The sequence below is a fragment of the Suricata suricatta genome, chromosome 2, assembly GCF_006229205.1.
Source record: "Suricata suricatta isolate VVHF042 chromosome 2, meerkat_22Aug2017_6uvM2_HiC, whole genome shotgun sequence".
NCBI lineage: Eukaryota > Metazoa > Chordata > Mammalia > Carnivora > Herpestidae > Suricata > Suricata suricatta.
Genome location: NC_043701.1, coordinates 91696109 through 91713570, shown reverse-complemented (window position 1 = coordinate 91713570; position 17462 = coordinate 91696109). Strand labels below are relative to the sequence as shown.

The window sequence follows — 17462 nt, the reverse complement described above, 5'->3', positions numbered from 1 at the left end:
CGCGCCCGCCGCGGCTCGAACCCGCTCTGGAACCTGCGGCCGCCGCAGCTGGAGCCGGAGCCGGAGCCGGAGCCCGAGCCCCGCCCAGCCCCCCCGCCTCGCCCCGCGCGCTGATTGGCCGCCGACAGGGAACAAAGGTAGAAATATGCAAATAACTGCGCTCCGCCTGCAGGCCTCCGGGAGAGGGAGGCGGCCCGGGCGGCGGGGGAGGGGGCGGAGGCCGTGGGGGACCTAGCTCGAGGCCCGACCGGGTGACAGCGGCCTCGCTGGCGTTTCCTGGGGAGCAGGTGAGGAGAAAAGGGCGGGGCTCGACGGAGATCCACGCTGGCAGGGAGAACTATGACAGCACCTCTCGGTTCTTGGCCCTGGTGGATGACGTGGCACCATTTTGAATGAGATTTTAAATTTAAGCACCTGGCCTGGTTTGGAGGAAGGCAGGCAGGCAGGAATAAATGGAGAAATAAATTAATGAATATGGATGATTTAAAAGAGAGAATGAAGTGGGGGAGGAATAAAAGGAAGGAAATAAATGTAGGAATAAAAGGAGAGCACGAAATCCCGGCTTCTCTCAGAAAAAAAGGTAAAGTACATGGCCCATAAGACATTTATGTGTTATGTGTCATATGACTCCTGTCACGTCAAATTTATCCAACAGAAATTTGCAAAATACTAATAAACTATGAATACGTGCATGCAAGAGAAAATTAGGAGAGATTCTTTTTGTCTTTCAATCGTAAATACGAATAACCTTTTGTTTTTTCACAAATAAGAATTGTGAAAAATGCTTAAATGATACAGTCTTAACCTCAGATCAGTCCATTATCACTTGACTGAGGGTCTACTATGGAAATGCATCTTGTAACTTCAGATTTCTCACCTATAAAGTGAGATATTATGTTAAACACTTTATGCACAGTGCCTCGCACAAAGTAAGTGCTCAGTAAGTGTCAGCTAGCATAAGCAGGGCAAATAGGGCTTTAAAAATTTTTTTAATGTTTATTTATTTTTGAGAGAGAAAGAGTGTAAGCAGGAGAGGGACAGAAAGAGGGAGACACAAAATCTGAAGTAGACTCCAGGCTCTGAGCTGTCAGCACAGAGCCTGATGTGGGACTCGAACCTACCAACTGTGAGATCATGACCTGATCTGAAGTCAAATGCTTAACCGACTGAGCCACCCAGTTGCCCCAGGTCTAATAGTTTTTAATACCTACTGTGTTCGAGGCACTTAAGCTAAGCTAATAAAGGCTTGATTCTTTTTTTTTTTTTTTGGATTGTTTCATAGTACCTTCTACCAAAAAAGTTCTTATAAAGAAACGTTTTATTTATTTATATGAAACCTAAAGTAAATTATGTGATAGCAAATGCTAAATATATGGATTTTTAATGTTTATTTATTTATTTATTTATTGCAGGGGAGCAGAGGGAGAGGGAGAGAATTCAAAAGAGGCTCCATGCTGTCAGCACTCATAAACAGAATGATGGGATCATGGCCTGAGCTAAAATCAAGAGTCCCATGCTTAAACTACTGAGCCACCCATATGTCCCTAAATATATGTTAAATAGAACACTGCAGCTTGTTGAAATAGTTAGTGTTCTCCATCTTCTAACCTCTCCTTACCTCCCCCAAATCCCACCACACCAAGAAGGCTCCATTAATTCTTTAGCTTTTGTATTCTACATTAACCTTTTCTGTACACCCAGAAGTATTCCATAAATCACTCTGGAAAATGACCGCCCAACCCAAACAATACAGTGCTGCTCAGCTTTCCATTTTAAAAGCCACCTGCTAAGTCCTAGCAGGGCGATCTGTTCCTCCTCTTCTCATTCCTAGAGGCCACCAGCATTGCTGCCACCTCATCGCTCCCCCAATCATGGCAACTCTTTCCTTGTCTTCTTCATAATATCTTCTAAAATCTCCCTGTGGGCTGAATCTCTTTCTTCATCTCAAGGAAATGCCACCTATTGCTTACGGGTCCAGCAGGAAGGATATGGTTCATTCAAATAGAATAATTGAGAGGAGTCTAATAAAGAGACTATTTTTTAAAGTGTGGGCACAGTTAAAGAAAGCCAAGAAAAAATAGTGGAGGGGCTCAGATCTAGCAAGAACAGGTAGTCATGATTTCCCTGAAGTCTGAACGGCAATTTAGGGGTCAGTTACAGAAACCAGGCACGCGCTAGATCACTAGAACCGTTGCCTCATAGGATTTATGGGCTTTAATAGAGAAAACAAAGGAACTACTGCAAACTGGGGGCTGGAGGGAGGGATCATAATGAATTTCTCCTTGGGATTTATAGAAGACCATTAATTTCCATCCTAACAAGAATGAGCCAGATATGTTACAAATCCATAGTTTAAAACAAACAAAAAAAAACTGTCAGAGAATTGAAGACCTAAAGACATCTAAGAACTAAAATCCAGGAAGTATTAAGACATTCTTAGGAAGAAAAGTTCACAGTTGCTATTATTATCTTGTGTGGATTGGCTGTGAAAAGAAGAGTGCATAGAGGGGACCAAGAGAAACAAACTGATCTTTTAACCGTAGTTTAATGCCCATGTGTGAACTAGTGTGACAGTGTATAATCCAGGGGACCCCAGTCACAAAGTGAGTCTATGATTACTCGCCAGATTTAACCCATGAACCTTCACATAATACAAGGGTTACAAGTTTCAAAGTCTGTGGTCAGAGGAGATGCTCCTTCCCCAACTATCTCAAGGTTCACAGATCTTCCCCAAATACAAAAAAGTGGTTAACGGCTAGGATCAGGATGGGAAAGATGGGAAAGAGCCCTATAGAGCAATCTGACTCTGTACCTAATCCAAGGCATTGGCTGCTCAAGGCAGAGGGAATAGAAGAGAAAAAGTCCCCTATGATGTACCGTAAGAATCCTCCACGTCCGAGATAGAACAGCAGGAGAAGGAGAGATCTCACAAAGACATGACTGAAAACTAAGAACATGACTGGGGAACAAAGACCACTCCCCAGCAGACAAAATGGTAACAGCCAGGTTATAAAATACAGAGACCTTCCAAGGATCAGAAAGCTGGTGACTGGGCATTAAGTTCAAAGAGCTCTCTATACAGACCTCCTTCCTGTAGAAAAAAAAGTCTTGATCATGCCCACAAAATATTTGAAGCCAATGCTGATTGAATCTAACTTAATCTGTAACAAATCCTGACCTGGCTCAAGTACAGTTTAGACTGAGTTAGGCACCCAGCACAGCAGCCTGATAGAATAAGGCTTTCTATCACTTTCTGAGGATAAATATTTAATTCATTCTCAATAGTTCTTTTATATACAGTCTCTGACACACAGTCAAAAATTATGAAAGGTGTGGATGATCAAAATATTTTGGCTTTTGGTCAAAAGAAGAAATGATCAATAGATACAGATGCAGAGATGATACTGATGTTTGAATTATCAGACAGGTCCTGAAAACTCAGTGTGATAAATGTGTTAAAGGATTCAGTGGAAAATATGCAGGAACATATGGGGAATTTCAGCAGAAAGATCAAGATTATTGGAAAAAATGTAAACACAATGAGAAAGACAATCAGAAAAAAAAATTTTTAGGGGCACCTGCATGGCTCACTTGGTTAAGCATCCAACATCCGCTCAGGTCAAAATCTCGCAGTTTGTGAGTTCTATCTCCACGTTGGGCTCTGTCCCGACAGCTTGGAACCTGGAGCCTGCTTCAGATTCTGTGTCTCCCTCTCTCTCTTTCTCCCTCCACCATTTGTACTCTGTCTCTCTCTCACCCTCTCTCAAAGATAAATAAACATTTAAAAAAATTATTTTTAAATTGCATCTTCTGGGGCACCTGGGTGGCTCAGTCGGTTAAGCATCAAGCTTCGGGCTCAGGTCATGATCTCACAGTTTGTGGGTTCGAGCCCCGTGTCAGGCTCTGTGCTGACAGCTAGCTCGGAGCCTGGAGCCTGCTTCTGGTTCTGTGTCTCCCTCTCTCTCTGACCATCCCCTGCTCGTGCTGCCTCTCTCTGTCTCTCAAAAATAAATAAAAAACATAAAAAAATTTTTAAATTGCATCTTCTAAGCAAACTGTTTTTAACAGCTTTTTTTCATGCAAATTTAATTGATGGTTTTAATTTTGTTTTGTTTTGTTTGGGGTTTTTATTATTACATACTTTATTTTTCAAATATAATTTATTATCAAGTTGGCTAACATACAGTGTATACACTTGGTTTTGGGAGTAGATTCCCATGATTCATCACTTACATGCAACACCTAGTTGGCGCTCATCCCAACAAGTGCCCTCCCCAATGCCCATCACACATTTTCCCCTCTCCCCTGACCCCCCTCCCAATGACCCTCAGTTTGTTCTATGTATTTAAGAGTCTCGTTTGGTTTGCTTCCTTCCCTCTCTGTTTATAACTATTTTTCCCCTTCCCTTCCCCCATGGTCTTCTGTTAAGTTTCTCAGGTTCCACATATGAGTGAAAACATATGATACCTTTCTCATAACAGTTTTAAATGGAAATAACAAACATAAACTAAATTTAATCACCTTTACATAGAATTACTTGGCCCTTGAATATGAAATGAATTTTTAACAATTTAGGAGATTGCTCCACACCTCTTTCTTTCTTTCTTCCTTCCTTTCTTTTCTAAAGAAACAGCATTCTTGTGCATTAGTACAGATCCTCTGGGAAGCAGACACCAAGACTGCATGAGATGTGCCAGAGATTTATTGGAAGACACGTCTGTGTAGGTCTCCTAGGAGCTACAGGAGGCTGTGAGCACTGACAGAACGTAACAGAGGTCTGACCACTGTGAACATAAAGCAGGAAGGAAAGAAGGGAGAGAAGGAGGGAGAGAGGGAGCCAAAACGGAAGAAGAACGGAGGAGGGAGAGAGGAAGGTGTTAGACTTCAGGGCAGTTTTAAGATTTAGCAAGGCCAGCAAAGAGTCTTTGAGTCAGATGTCCAAAGAATCTAGCACACTCACCTTTAATGCAGCTGCCTCAGTATCCCTGCCACACTCAGTCCCTGGCTGGAAACATCAACACAAATGCAGTGACGGATATCAGAGTCTAATATTGGGACTGGCTTCAAGCATGCTCTCCACAGTAGATCTCAGAGGACCCTTTTCTTGAAAAATAATTCTAAGTGTATTTTCTCCTAAAAGTACTTCCCTAGTCATATTTCAAACAATCTTTGATTTTTCAGTCCTCATAATTTTATCAGGGAAGGGAATTCTCTAACTTCATCTGGATAATCCATTTCAGGTTTTAACAAACATTTAAAAACTCTTCGTGGAGGTTCCTGGCTGGCTCAGCGGTAGAGGATGTGACTCTTGAGCCCCTTGTTGGGTGTAGAGTTAACTTAATAAAGAGTCTGTTTAAAAAAAAAAAAATTTGTATTGGGCGTGCGCCTGAGTGGCTCAGTTGGTTGAGTGTCCAACTTTGGCTCAGGTCATGATCTCACGGTTTGTGAGTTCGAGCCCCGCGTCGGGCTCTGTGCTGACAGCTCAGAGCCTGGAGCCTGCTTCTGATCCTGTGTTTCCTTCTCTCTCTGCCCCTCCTCTGCTCATACTTTCTCAATCTCAAAAATAAATAAACATTTAAAAAAATATTTTTTAAAATTTTAAAAGAATAATTTGTTTAAAAAAATTTAAATAAAAGTTTTAAATAAAATTATTTTTAAAATAAATAAATTTAAATTCTTCATAGTTTAGATTTAGCTTGATATTATCTTAACTTTTTTTATTTTAATTTTTTTTTGAGAGAGAGAGAGGGAGAGAGGGAGAGAGAGTACACAGCAGGGGAGAAGGGCAGAAGAAGAGATCAACAGAAAATCTTAAGCAAGCTCCATGCTCAGCACAAAGGCTGATGTGGGGCTGTATCCCATGATCCTAAAATCATGACCTGAGCCAAAATCAAGAGTCAGATCCTCAACTGACTGAGCCACCCAGGTGCCCCTTAATTGTTTATTATTTTTTGCCATTCAAGTTTAAGGTCAATATTTTAATAATTTTTTTCTGTTTATTTTTGAGAGAGAATGAGAGACACAGTGTGATTGGGCGAGAGGCACAAAGGGCGGGGGGGTAGACGCAAGTAACAAGCAGGCTCCAGGCTCTCTCTGAACTGACAGCACAGAGCCTGGGGGGGGTGGGGGGTAGGGTGGGCAGTACTTGAACTCACAAACCTTGAGATCATGACCTGAGTCGAAATTGGATGCTTAGCCAACTGAGCCACCCAGGTGCCCCTCAACATTTTTTTAAAAATAATTCACTATAAGGATTTCATCGTGTTCAATAAATCTTAAGCAAAACGACTCCTAACCTTTTGTACAACATTGTTAACTACCAAAAAACTTTTTAGATTTCTCAGAAATATGAATATGAAACATATAAACATGTTTATAGTCACATAAAATATCAGTGATATAGCAATTTTAAATCACTTCAACTACAGTACACCTTGCTATTGCTAAACCCCAGCCAATAAAATACTATTAAATAAATTAAATGCCAATTCTTAAAATGTCTATCAATGGTTTTAACTAAAATTGATCCTGCTTAATGATTTCTAATGACAAATACACTTTTATTACACAGTTTTTTTGTCCATTATTCCTCTGATATTCTTTTATCTCCCGGACAAATAAAGGAAAGAACTGTAGAATCTTCTCTTTGAAATGATTTGCAATCTTTTGGATCCAGTGATGCATAAGAAGGGAGTTTCTTGGCCAAGAATAAGACAAAGCAGCTGATCAATTGTACATCTCTCCTTCCAAATGTATCTCTTTCACTATTTTCCCTGCAATTCTTTTTGATGTTTTGCCAGATTTTAGCACTTGAAAGCGACATATTCTCCCATCCTACAATAATATTGTCTCCCTTTTGCTATGCAGAATGTTTCAATATTAATGCCAAATGAATTCATTTTCAGAAAATTTTTTCTTCCAACCACAAATTAAACTTGAAGTTTTCCTTGCTTTTACTGACTTCTTTTTTCCTTCCATGTAATGTCAATGGGACTAAAACGTGTGCATGTATGTGACTATCTCGTCACATGCTATGGCACTAAAATATTAATTCTGAATTTCTGTGACTATTTGTAGTAATGTATTCAGCTATACAGCATTGCATACAATTCCAGGGCCTAACAGGCAAAATCTAGCTTGTTGGCCAGACAAACCCAACTGGACTACAGATCAGCTGCCTTTAATGAGGGGGGACAATCAGCTTTAAGGATGGGATAATGTGCTAACCCTTTGCCTCTATTTTCTCCCCAACCTCCTTTCCATTTTTCATGTGCTATATTAATGATGTACCAATAAGAGTAAAATTTGACATAAATTGATGTTATTTTTAAGGTTCCATCACACCTTTCTAGAAAGCTACCCTATTGATTCGAAGGCTTGAATCTGTTTCCATTTTGAGTATTGTAGATCAGTATGTATTGTATTTATTTAGTTCAGTGGTTACTTCAGTAAACATAATTTTTCTGTCTGAAAACTAGTAATAATACTGCCTTACCTAATACACATATATCAGAGAACAAAAGGCAAAAAATGAATCAGAAAAGGTGCAGTTATAGGGGTCAACTGAATTTATTTAAATAAGCTCTCATTATATTTGAGAAAATGGAAGGAAACCTGACATTTATAAGTGTGACTAAATGTTCTTAAATTTTGTTTAAAGTATCTTTCTGACTCTTACCCATAAACAGTTTATGAGTTCTAAAATAAGATTGATATAGTATAATGCAGGTCCTGGCACACTGGAAATCATTTATGCTGGAAACAACTCAGATACCCATCAGTACTGGGAATAGATAATGAAATCATGGTATGCTCACATAATGGAAACCTATCCCAAACTGAAAGTGGACAAAATGCAGCTACCTCCACAATATGGATGCGTGTTACAAACCCCGAGTTAAAAGAAACCAGAAATACAAGAATGTATAGTACATGCTTCCATTTATATAAAACTCAAGAACAACAATTTTAATGTGGTATTAATGTGGAGATGAAAGCTAAGGAGTCCAACTATAAATAAAGGAGTGAGGAACCATAAAGCTCAGGATAGTCCTGCGTTGGGGAGTTATGTGTGGAAACAGTGATTGGAAAAAGATAAAGGGTGACTTTTGGGGTAGGACCCTTACTCTGGGAAAGAGTGAAGGAGGGGAAAAAACTTAAAGCCTGAAATACAAGTAATCTGAGACTTTATATTACATAAACAATGTTATTGTTATTCTAGAAAAACATAGTAAAATCATCAGTGTATTTTCAAACTGAGTTTCTTGCTCAAATTTTTCTTTTTTAAAAAATTAATGTCTTTATTTTATTTTGAGAGAAAGAGACAGAGTGGGAATGGGAAAGGGGCAGAGAGAGGGGGAGACACAGAATCCAAAGCAGGGTCCAGGCTCCAAGCTGCCCGCACAGAGTCCAATGTGGGGCTTGAACCCACAGACTGTGAGATCATGACCTGAGCCGAAGTCGGTTACTTAACTGAGCCATCTAAGTGCCCCTCAAATTTTTCTTTTGAACTGTTTTTTTTGTGTGTTTTTTTTTTAGGAAATGTAGCCAATAAGGTGACCTTTGTCATTTCACATCAGAGGGTTCTGTCTCTGAGCTGTTACTGCCATAAAGTGCCAATTGTATCTTCATGATATTTTTGGCACAGTCTACCAGGTACTATTTAGAGCAAAGAGACCTAGTTTTTGGAAATAGAAGTGTGCCAGAGTTAAGTCATATCCTATTTACACAAGTTTAAATATACTGGCACATTTAAAATTTCCCTGAAATAGGGAGCACAGTAAATTTTTTGAGATCATACACTAGTCAGAAAATATTTTCATTCTTCTTTCTCCTTTTACTAATGGCTCCTAGTGTATTGAATTCTAGGTTGGAATTTGTTTCTCTTTAAAAGTTTGAAAGTCTTTCTCTAATAAATGTTATCTTGCAGTGTTTTTGAAAAATCCAGTCTTTCTGATTCCTGATACTTTGCTTATGGAAATCTGTATGTTTTGTCTCCCTTTGGAAGCTTGTAAGATCTTCCCTTTGACCACAGTGTTATGAAACCTTGGAGGAACTCTTTAAGAAAAAGAATACTAAAGTACAAAAATAAAAATTAAAAAAAAAACTTAGGTATTAAAAAATTGTCTAAAATGAAAAAAGAGGGGCACCTGGGTGACTCAGTCAGTTGAGCGTTCGGCTTAGGCTCAGGTCATGATCTCGCGGTTTGTGGGTTCAAGCCCTGTGTCGGGCTCTGTGCTGACAGCTCAGAGCCTGGAGCCTGCTTCAGATTCTGTGTCTCCCTCTCTCTCTGACCCTCCCCTGCTCATGCCGTCTCTCTCTGTCCCTCAAAAATAAATAAAAAACAATTAAAAAAATTTTAATGAAAAAAGAATTGTCTAAAATGGAAAAAGAAAACATAACAAATTATAATTTTTTAAATAAATGATAAATACTACAAACCTCACAAAATGCCAAAAACTCATACTGTCTTTATTAAGCACCTCATCTAACTCTATAACATGTTTTCCCTACTCTTTTGTCTTACTCTTTGATTTCTTTTTTATATGACAACACTTTGTAGTATTTTCCACAAAAAGGATAGAAACATAAGTCTTTCCTCTAGCATGGTTAAATGAAATTATTTTTTATTATCAATAATTTAGATTAACATCTTCTGCTTTACAACTTACAATCACAATTCATTATTGGTAATACTATATAAATTTGGGGGAAACTCCTAATCATTATCTATTTCTACATAACATATATATTACCCCTAAATTTAATAGCTTAAGACCATAACCATTTTATTATATTTCACAATTCTATAGGTCAAAAATTTGAGGGGCACCTGGGTGGCTCAGTGGTTTGAGCAGCCAACCTCGGCTCAGGTCATGATCTCGCAGTTCGTGGGTTTGAGCCCCGTGTCGGGCTCTGTACTGACAGCTCAGAGCCTGGAGCCTGCTTCGGATTTTGTGTCTCCTTCTCTCTCTGCCCTTACCCTATTCGTACTGTCTCTCTCTGTCTCTCAATAATAAATAAATGTAAAAATAAATAAATAAATAAATAAAAAGAATTTGAGCAGGGTCTGGCTGGCCAATTCTTCTGTTCCATACAGTATTGACAGGGTTATTTCGTGATATTCCGGTAGCAGCCACACTGGTCTGGAGGGCCCATGATGCTGGGGTTCATCTGAGATGTCCCTTCTCCATGTCATCTCAAGGTCTTTTCATGCAGTGTCTGTGAATTTACTGTATGACTCAGTGCGCTAAAGGCAAGGCAGACACTAATAATCTTCTCAAAGAAGGGACTCACAACTGGCATAGTATCATCTTCATAGAACTTATCTGGCAAAGCCATCACAAGCCAGGCCACATTCAAGGGGAAAGGAAAATAGACCCAAGCTCTTGATAGGAGTGTGGCAAAGATTTTGTGACTTTAATTATATATATAAAACATTTTTCTACAGACTTCCTACTGGCCATATAAATCACAAAACTTTTGTACTCTTTTTGTGTTGGATTCCATATGGAAAAATCCATAACACATTAAGACTTCCATAACACATTGCACCTTCGTGTTTCATGGGGTGAATTGATGTCAATATGAATTTTCCTGGAAGCCATTGCTACATGGGACTAGCTAAACTATATATGAAATATGTATGGAATAAATAACTACATATGGAAGTGGCTGCAGGCTACATCATTATATCACACGAAACCCAAACTAGATGTATTCCCAACTCAACTTTTCCTAACTGAATCCAAATATGGTCACAGCATCTCCAAAGTCATTCAACAAGAGGGAGAAGATTAACAGAGAGGAAGTTGGAGTAGAGAGAGTCAGTTGATGAGAGCTAAAATATCTTATGTTTACAAATGGTACAAAAACATTGAACTATTTGAACACATTGCTAGAATCCTTCCCAAAGGCTGTGAAAGATTTATTTCTATTCTCCACCCACCCCCACCCTTTACCCCGGTCTCCTCATCAGTTCAGGATAGCTTTTCTAGGGCTTACTGTGCTAGCCTCTGTAATGAGCCTTCTCACCACAGATTTTGGCCTGCTTCAATCTACTCTGTATCCTGCTACAAGAGTAATCATTCTAAAACATAAATGTGACCTGAGTGTCATTCTAGCTTAAACTTATCTTTTTAAATGTTTATTTCTTTATTTTGAGGGGGAGAAGGGCAGAGAGTGAGGAGAAAGAGACAGAACGAATCCAAAGCAGGCTCCACACTCAGCTTGAAGCCCAACATGGGGTTCAATCGCATGACTGTGAGACCATGACCTGAGCCTACATCAAGAAATCAGGGCCACCAAAATGACTAAGCCATCCAGGGCCCCTAGCTTAAAATGTTCCGGGGCTCTTTGCCATCTGTCCAACTACTTAGCACGGTTTACAAGGCTTTTCAAAGCTTGGTCCGTAACTACCTTTCATCCTAATTCTCAATGCTCTTAAAGCACTCTTTTTTTCTTCTAATGTTTTTTTAAATTTATTTATTTTTGAGAGACAGACAGAGACAGTGCGATCAGGGAAAGGTCAGAGAGAGAGAGATACAGAATCCGAAGCAGGCTCCAGGCTCCAAGCTGTCAGCACAGAGCCCAATGTGGGGGCTCAAACCCACAAACTATGAGATCATGACCCGAGCCCAAGCTGGACGCTTAATCCACTGAGCCACCCAGGCGCCCCTTAAAGCACTCTTTAATCCAGTCACACTGAATGATTTTAATTCCCTGATATTCTTTCACCTCTGGGTCTTCTTTACTCCTAGATCTGGGTTTGGCACCCTATGAGTCAAGTAAGGTAGATTAGGCTTGCAATAAAAGTCTGATCATTAAATTTCATAATCCTAAAAATACAGACATTTATTCCTCACACATGCAGAGGTCGAAATCAGAAGGGCTATTCTCCATGCAGTGTTGTGAGGGCCTGGAGAACACATGCCTGCCATTAAAGCCTCTAGTCCAAAGGGATCCAGGCACTTTCTGCTCATTGTCCCTTGACTAGAATGAATCAAATACTGCAGTGATTGGTGGATACCAGTAATCTGTCACATTGTTCATCTAAGCTACAGCACGGCTCCTACCAGACCCATCGCCACCTTTATCACGATGTTCCCAGCTCTTTTCACTTCCTTCTCTACTCTTAAATGCCCAAAATAGTGATGCCATCACGTGTTACAACAAGATTTCTAGCCCCTACTTTCCAGATCACCTGACGAAAGTAGAAGTTACAAAACTTACTTATGTCTATTCCTTTACTTGTTTTTTATTACACTCCAATGAGATCATTATGATTTTTTATGTTATTTACTCCACTTTAAAGATCACAAAATTGAGGTTTAAGGATCACAAAGGATTTGTTATTGGTCATTTGGTAGAGTTGCTTTGTTCTGATTTCAGGTCCCATTCTCTATCTAGGGACAAAAGCATTCACTATTTTGTGTAGGCCTGAGTTGCTCAAATCCTGCCTGTTCCAAAGAAAATCCAGTCTTTAGGACTGCCCTGGACCGTTGTTGGGAGGTGGCCAGGGCCCTTGGAATAGCTTACCTAAGAGTGTTGGTGTGCCTGAGGCCTGAGCAATCCTGTTTCCATAGTGAATGTCTGTTTTTTTTCCGGCAGGGGATGGGAGCAGGGGAAGGACAGGAGTCTGAGTGGTGGTCAGTCACTGGGCTGCACCCCTACATGACTAACCCCAATAAGGACCCTGGACATCAGGGATCAAGTGCGCCTCCATAGTTGGCAACACTTTGTATCTGTCATCATGCATCATTGCTGGGAGAATAAGTGTGTCCCTGTGAGACCCCACTTGGGGGGAACTCCTGAAAACTTGCACCTGTTGACTCCTGGGCCTCTCCCGATGCACCTTTTTCCTTTGCTGATTTTAATCTGTATCCTCTCCCTGTAATAAACTCCAACCACGCATATAACAGCCTTTCTGAGTCCGACTGACTCATGGAGGCTGAGGGTAGACTTGACCTGCCCCCCCCCCCCCGCCCGCACCCAGCACAGCATCTAATACACTAGGCTAACTGCCTTGCTAACTGCCAGGTTCTAAAGAATGTTCATTGTAAAGTTAGGTTTCCAGTTGGAAAATAAATGCTTTTTATAATTAACTCTTGTATAATAAAATGTGCCAATGCTAATTTTCAGAGGTACATAGCTTTACCTTTGGAGCTTACTTACTAAATACCACAAATAAGATAATTTTCAGTCATTCTTGTCTTGGCAAGCATAAAGTAAACTTCCAGTTCTAACCAATTACCTTAAGGCAAAATGCAGTAAATTAGTTTATATTGCTACATTAGGACTCATTACTGCCTCATCATTTTAGAAAATCATAGAAAATATGACCATTACATTTATTTAGAGAAGCAGTTTTGACATGTGGCATGATACAAATACCACTGATTTGAGAGTCTATGAATCTTGTTTTGGCCATGGATTAGACCTCGGTTGTGTCTGACCTTCAGTTTACTAACCTATAACCTGCAATTATACTCTCCTTGTAATACCTCTTTAAATCACAGTGAAGAGAAAAAGAGATAAACCATACTAAAAAAAAAGTCTGAAAACATGAAAGCACTGTAATGTAAACCATTATTATATAGTCTCAGCTTAGTGGCAACAAAACAGTATTTTCAGTGTAGCTCATCTGTGCTCCTAAATAGACTCTTGTGTAGTACTTACCTGAATCCTTAACCATGAAATTCATACTTAAAAGCTTAAAAATTTTACTCCTAAAAGTAACATACTTTTGTTGTTAAACTCTAGGTGCAATGGGAAGGCTGGGTAAGGAAAGCATGTTTTATATACCAACTTATAGCCCTAAAAGAGACAAAGATGGAACATAAGGAGAAAATGTTTCAATAAGCCCACAGTCAACACCTGCCAATATAAGTATTACCTTATAAACATGAGATTAAAACAGTTGAAAGTTACAATAATGCTCAGATAATCCCATATATGATATAATAATGACATAGTATCTAATCAAGATAGACTAGGTTATGTGGTGGTAATATGACCTGGAAATCACATGGATTAATAGAAGCAAAGTTTATTTCTGGCCTATGCTGTCTCATCAGAGAGAGCAGAGCCTTTTGCTCTATATTGTCCCCCAATTTGGGTTAATGGAGGCTCTATCACCTAGTGATGTGAATATTTCAGTATGAGGCTTCTAAGATTGTCCTAGCACAGGAAGAGAAAGCATGGCAGGCTTAAACGGGCATAAGGAAGTTATGCCAATTCTTAAATGGCCCCAGCCACTTCAGATAGCTCATTTTCTAAAGTAACTACTGCAAGAGACTATGGCGGTGTCCACGAAACCAAATGTAGTCAGCACCGTTCATCTTACCCCCCCCCCCCCGCATGTCGCATGATAATGACTTATTGCTAGTATGATAATGCTGCATGAGAAAATACATAAGGCAGGTATACCCTGAGTCTTCTCTAGAACCTCGTAAAACAAACTCATGTGTTCCTTGGTAGATGGTACATTGTACAATTTGAGGTAACAGAAATGTGTTGGCCTATACTATACATGATGTGTTGGGTATCTTCCCAGTATCATTTACTCCAACTACCTTCTTCTTTGTTAAAAGTACACACTAATTTCTCAAGCACTACATGTCACAGAGGAAGGTAAACTCACTTATCTACAAGGATGGATCCTATGTGGTTTAATGGCCTTCCCTTGGCCAGAAGCTCTGATCCAGATGGAGATGTATGAATTAAGTGGTCTGATAAGGAGAATCTCAGTAGTCTTGCTTGAAATAGTTGGGCAAACGTTTACTTACATAGTTGGCAGATGGAAAGCATGGATAAAGTCTGAAAAGGATGATAACACAAAGTCTCAACCAATAGAATGAAAAAGAAATGGAGTCCGAGGCACTGGATTTAGTCAATGACGAAGGCCTGTCCTTCCTCTAAACGTGCAAACAGAGGAGCGAGCATGTCTTTGTAAGGCCATGGAGTCAGGTATTCTCTGTGCAGCCAAAGATATTATAACAGATTCAACACCTAAATTCTGAAAATACCTGTAGGTCTACAACACTTACAACATGTTCAAATATATGCATATTATAACATGTATTTGGGCATATTAACAAAACTTTATTCTTTTTTTTTTTTTTTTTAAAGAAGAGCCACTAGATGTGGACACAGCTGGAGGAGGAGGGCTCTCTCTTTTTTTTTTTTTTTAATGTTTTATTTATTTTTGATACAGAGAGAGAGACAGAGCATGAGAGGGGGAGGGGCAGAGAGAAAAGGAGACACAGAATCTGAAACAGGCTCCAGGCTCTGAGCTAGCTGTCAGCACAGAGCCTGACGCGGGGCTCAAACCCACGACCGTGAGATCTGACCTGAGCTGAAGTCAGAGGCTTAACCGACTGAGCCACCCAGGCACCCCAACAAAACTTTATTCTAAGGCCTGGGATAAAACTAAGGTTATATGAGAGTGCATGTGTTTGTGATCCTAATTGAGAGAAAACTGATATCTCTCCAGAACCACTGTAATGCATCTCATTATATTGGTCAGAGTTGTCCAGAACTATAAACAGAACCGATAGCAGAGAGACAGGGAGAGAGAAGGAGATTTATTTATAGGAATGGGCTTGTCCAATTATGGAGGCCAAGAAGTCCCATGATTTACTGTTTAAAGGCTGGAAAAGCAGGAAAAAGACTTGTGTAATTCAGTTGGAGTCTGAAAGCCTGAGAACCAAGGGAGCCAATGGTGTAAGTCTGAGTCCAAAAGCCCCAAAATCAGAGAGGGGCAATGCTGTAAGTCCAGGACTGAGTCTGAAAACTGGAGAATCAGAAGTGTTGATGTTCAAGGGCCAGAGAAGCTGGATGTCTGACCTCAGGCAAAAGGAACAAATGTGACCTTCCTCTGCCTCCTTTTCGGTCCATTCAGACCCTCAAACAATTGGATGACACCCACCAGCATGGATGAGGGTAGGTCCTCTTTACTCCATCCACCTATTCAAATGCTGATCTCTTCTGAATGCCCGGTCAAGGACACACCAGGAAGTGGCGTATTACCAGCTCTCTGGGCATCTCATAGCTCAGTCACCAATGACACCTAAAATTAACCATCACGCTCATTAAATAAAATAATGTCTCAGACTAGCTCAACCCTGATCCTTTTCTCTTCTCTCTTTACCTTCTGTTACAGACTTTAGAAAATTTCCCTAACTTTTATTTTGTTTTACTCAAATATCAACCCTTACCCACTCTGTCCCAGCAGTCTGACTTCTGCATCAGTATTTAAGAGGTCCACATACTACTTTTACAAGAGACACTTACCAACTGCCCATGCTTTATGCAAGGAATTAATTTAACATTAACTGATATTTATCATTAGCAAGCAAATGCTTTGGAAGGAAGGAGTTAAAATTCGCTGACCATTATCATTAAAATGTGGCTACATGGTAATTGTTGGGGAAATAAAATCAAAAATAAAATCTTCTTTCAACCCAGAAATCCTCTCCACAAAGTAGTTGAGAAACACTAAAAAAAAATTTTTAATGCTTATTTATTTTTGAGAGAGAGAGAGAGAGGGAGTGTGAGTGAGTGGGGAAGGGCAGAGAGAGGGAGACACAGAATTTAAAGCAGGATTCAGGCTCTGAGGTGAGAGCATAGAGCCCAATGTGGGGATCAAACCCATGGACTGTGAGATAATGACCTGAGCCAAAGTTGGATGCTTAGCCGACTGAGCCACCAAGGGGCTCCTAGAAACACTTTTTTTTTTAACCTACTAAGTATTAAACCAGGATGTCATATGCCTCACAGTCAACACTGTAAGTGACTGCAAGAACAGAAAGAATCACACCCCTTTATAGCTAAGAGGATACAACCCATCATATACTTGTCTACTCCTCAAGTAAGATGTGATGGCACCATTTGTCATAGTTCATCCTAACTTTACCTGGTAATTGGGTGACCATCTATGTTAGCTAATTGGCTTTAACATGATGAAAAACAAACTTCTATCTTTATGACAGAAAGTAGTTTTGTAACTTGGAGCAAGGTACCCACCAAATTAGGCCACCATCATCCCCCCTCCCTCACCCCAGAAACTGGGAAACAAGGGTCCTAGCTCCCTTAATGTTCAAAGAGATGGTCCTCAGGCTTTTGAGAAACACATTCTCTGTCATACCACTGACCAACTGCCAATCTAGTCCTCAAAAGGACATATATACATTTCAGAGAGGAGAAAGTATTTCTTTCCAGTTGCAACTTTTCTGGAAAAAAGGGAGGAAAGTCTTATTTTCAACAGAGAGAATCAAGCCTCTTATTTTTAATTTATATTTATCCTTGCATTATGAATTTATAACCATTCCAAGACAATAACGTGGATGAAATGCAACTGAACACACATGTCTAAGGATGTCTACTATGGGCAGGCGTGTGCTGGATAAGTCCAAAATCCTTATCTTTATTCTAAAATCTAAAAGGCTCTGATAATTATCAAG

The 17462-nt window shown here is 39.8% G+C and overlaps 1 protein-coding gene across 1 annotated transcript in view; it reads right to left on the bottom strand.

Moving 5' to 3' along the window:
• Positions 1-68, bottom strand: part of TSPAN13 (tetraspanin 13) — a 34080-nt gene extending 34012 nt beyond the window's left edge. The window contains exon 1 of the mRNA XM_029929700.1: positions 34-68. The gene's annotated coding sequence lies outside the window, so the exon portion shown is untranslated. The remainder of the gene's footprint in view (positions 1-33) is intronic.
• Positions 69-17462: the final 17394 nt, after the last annotated feature.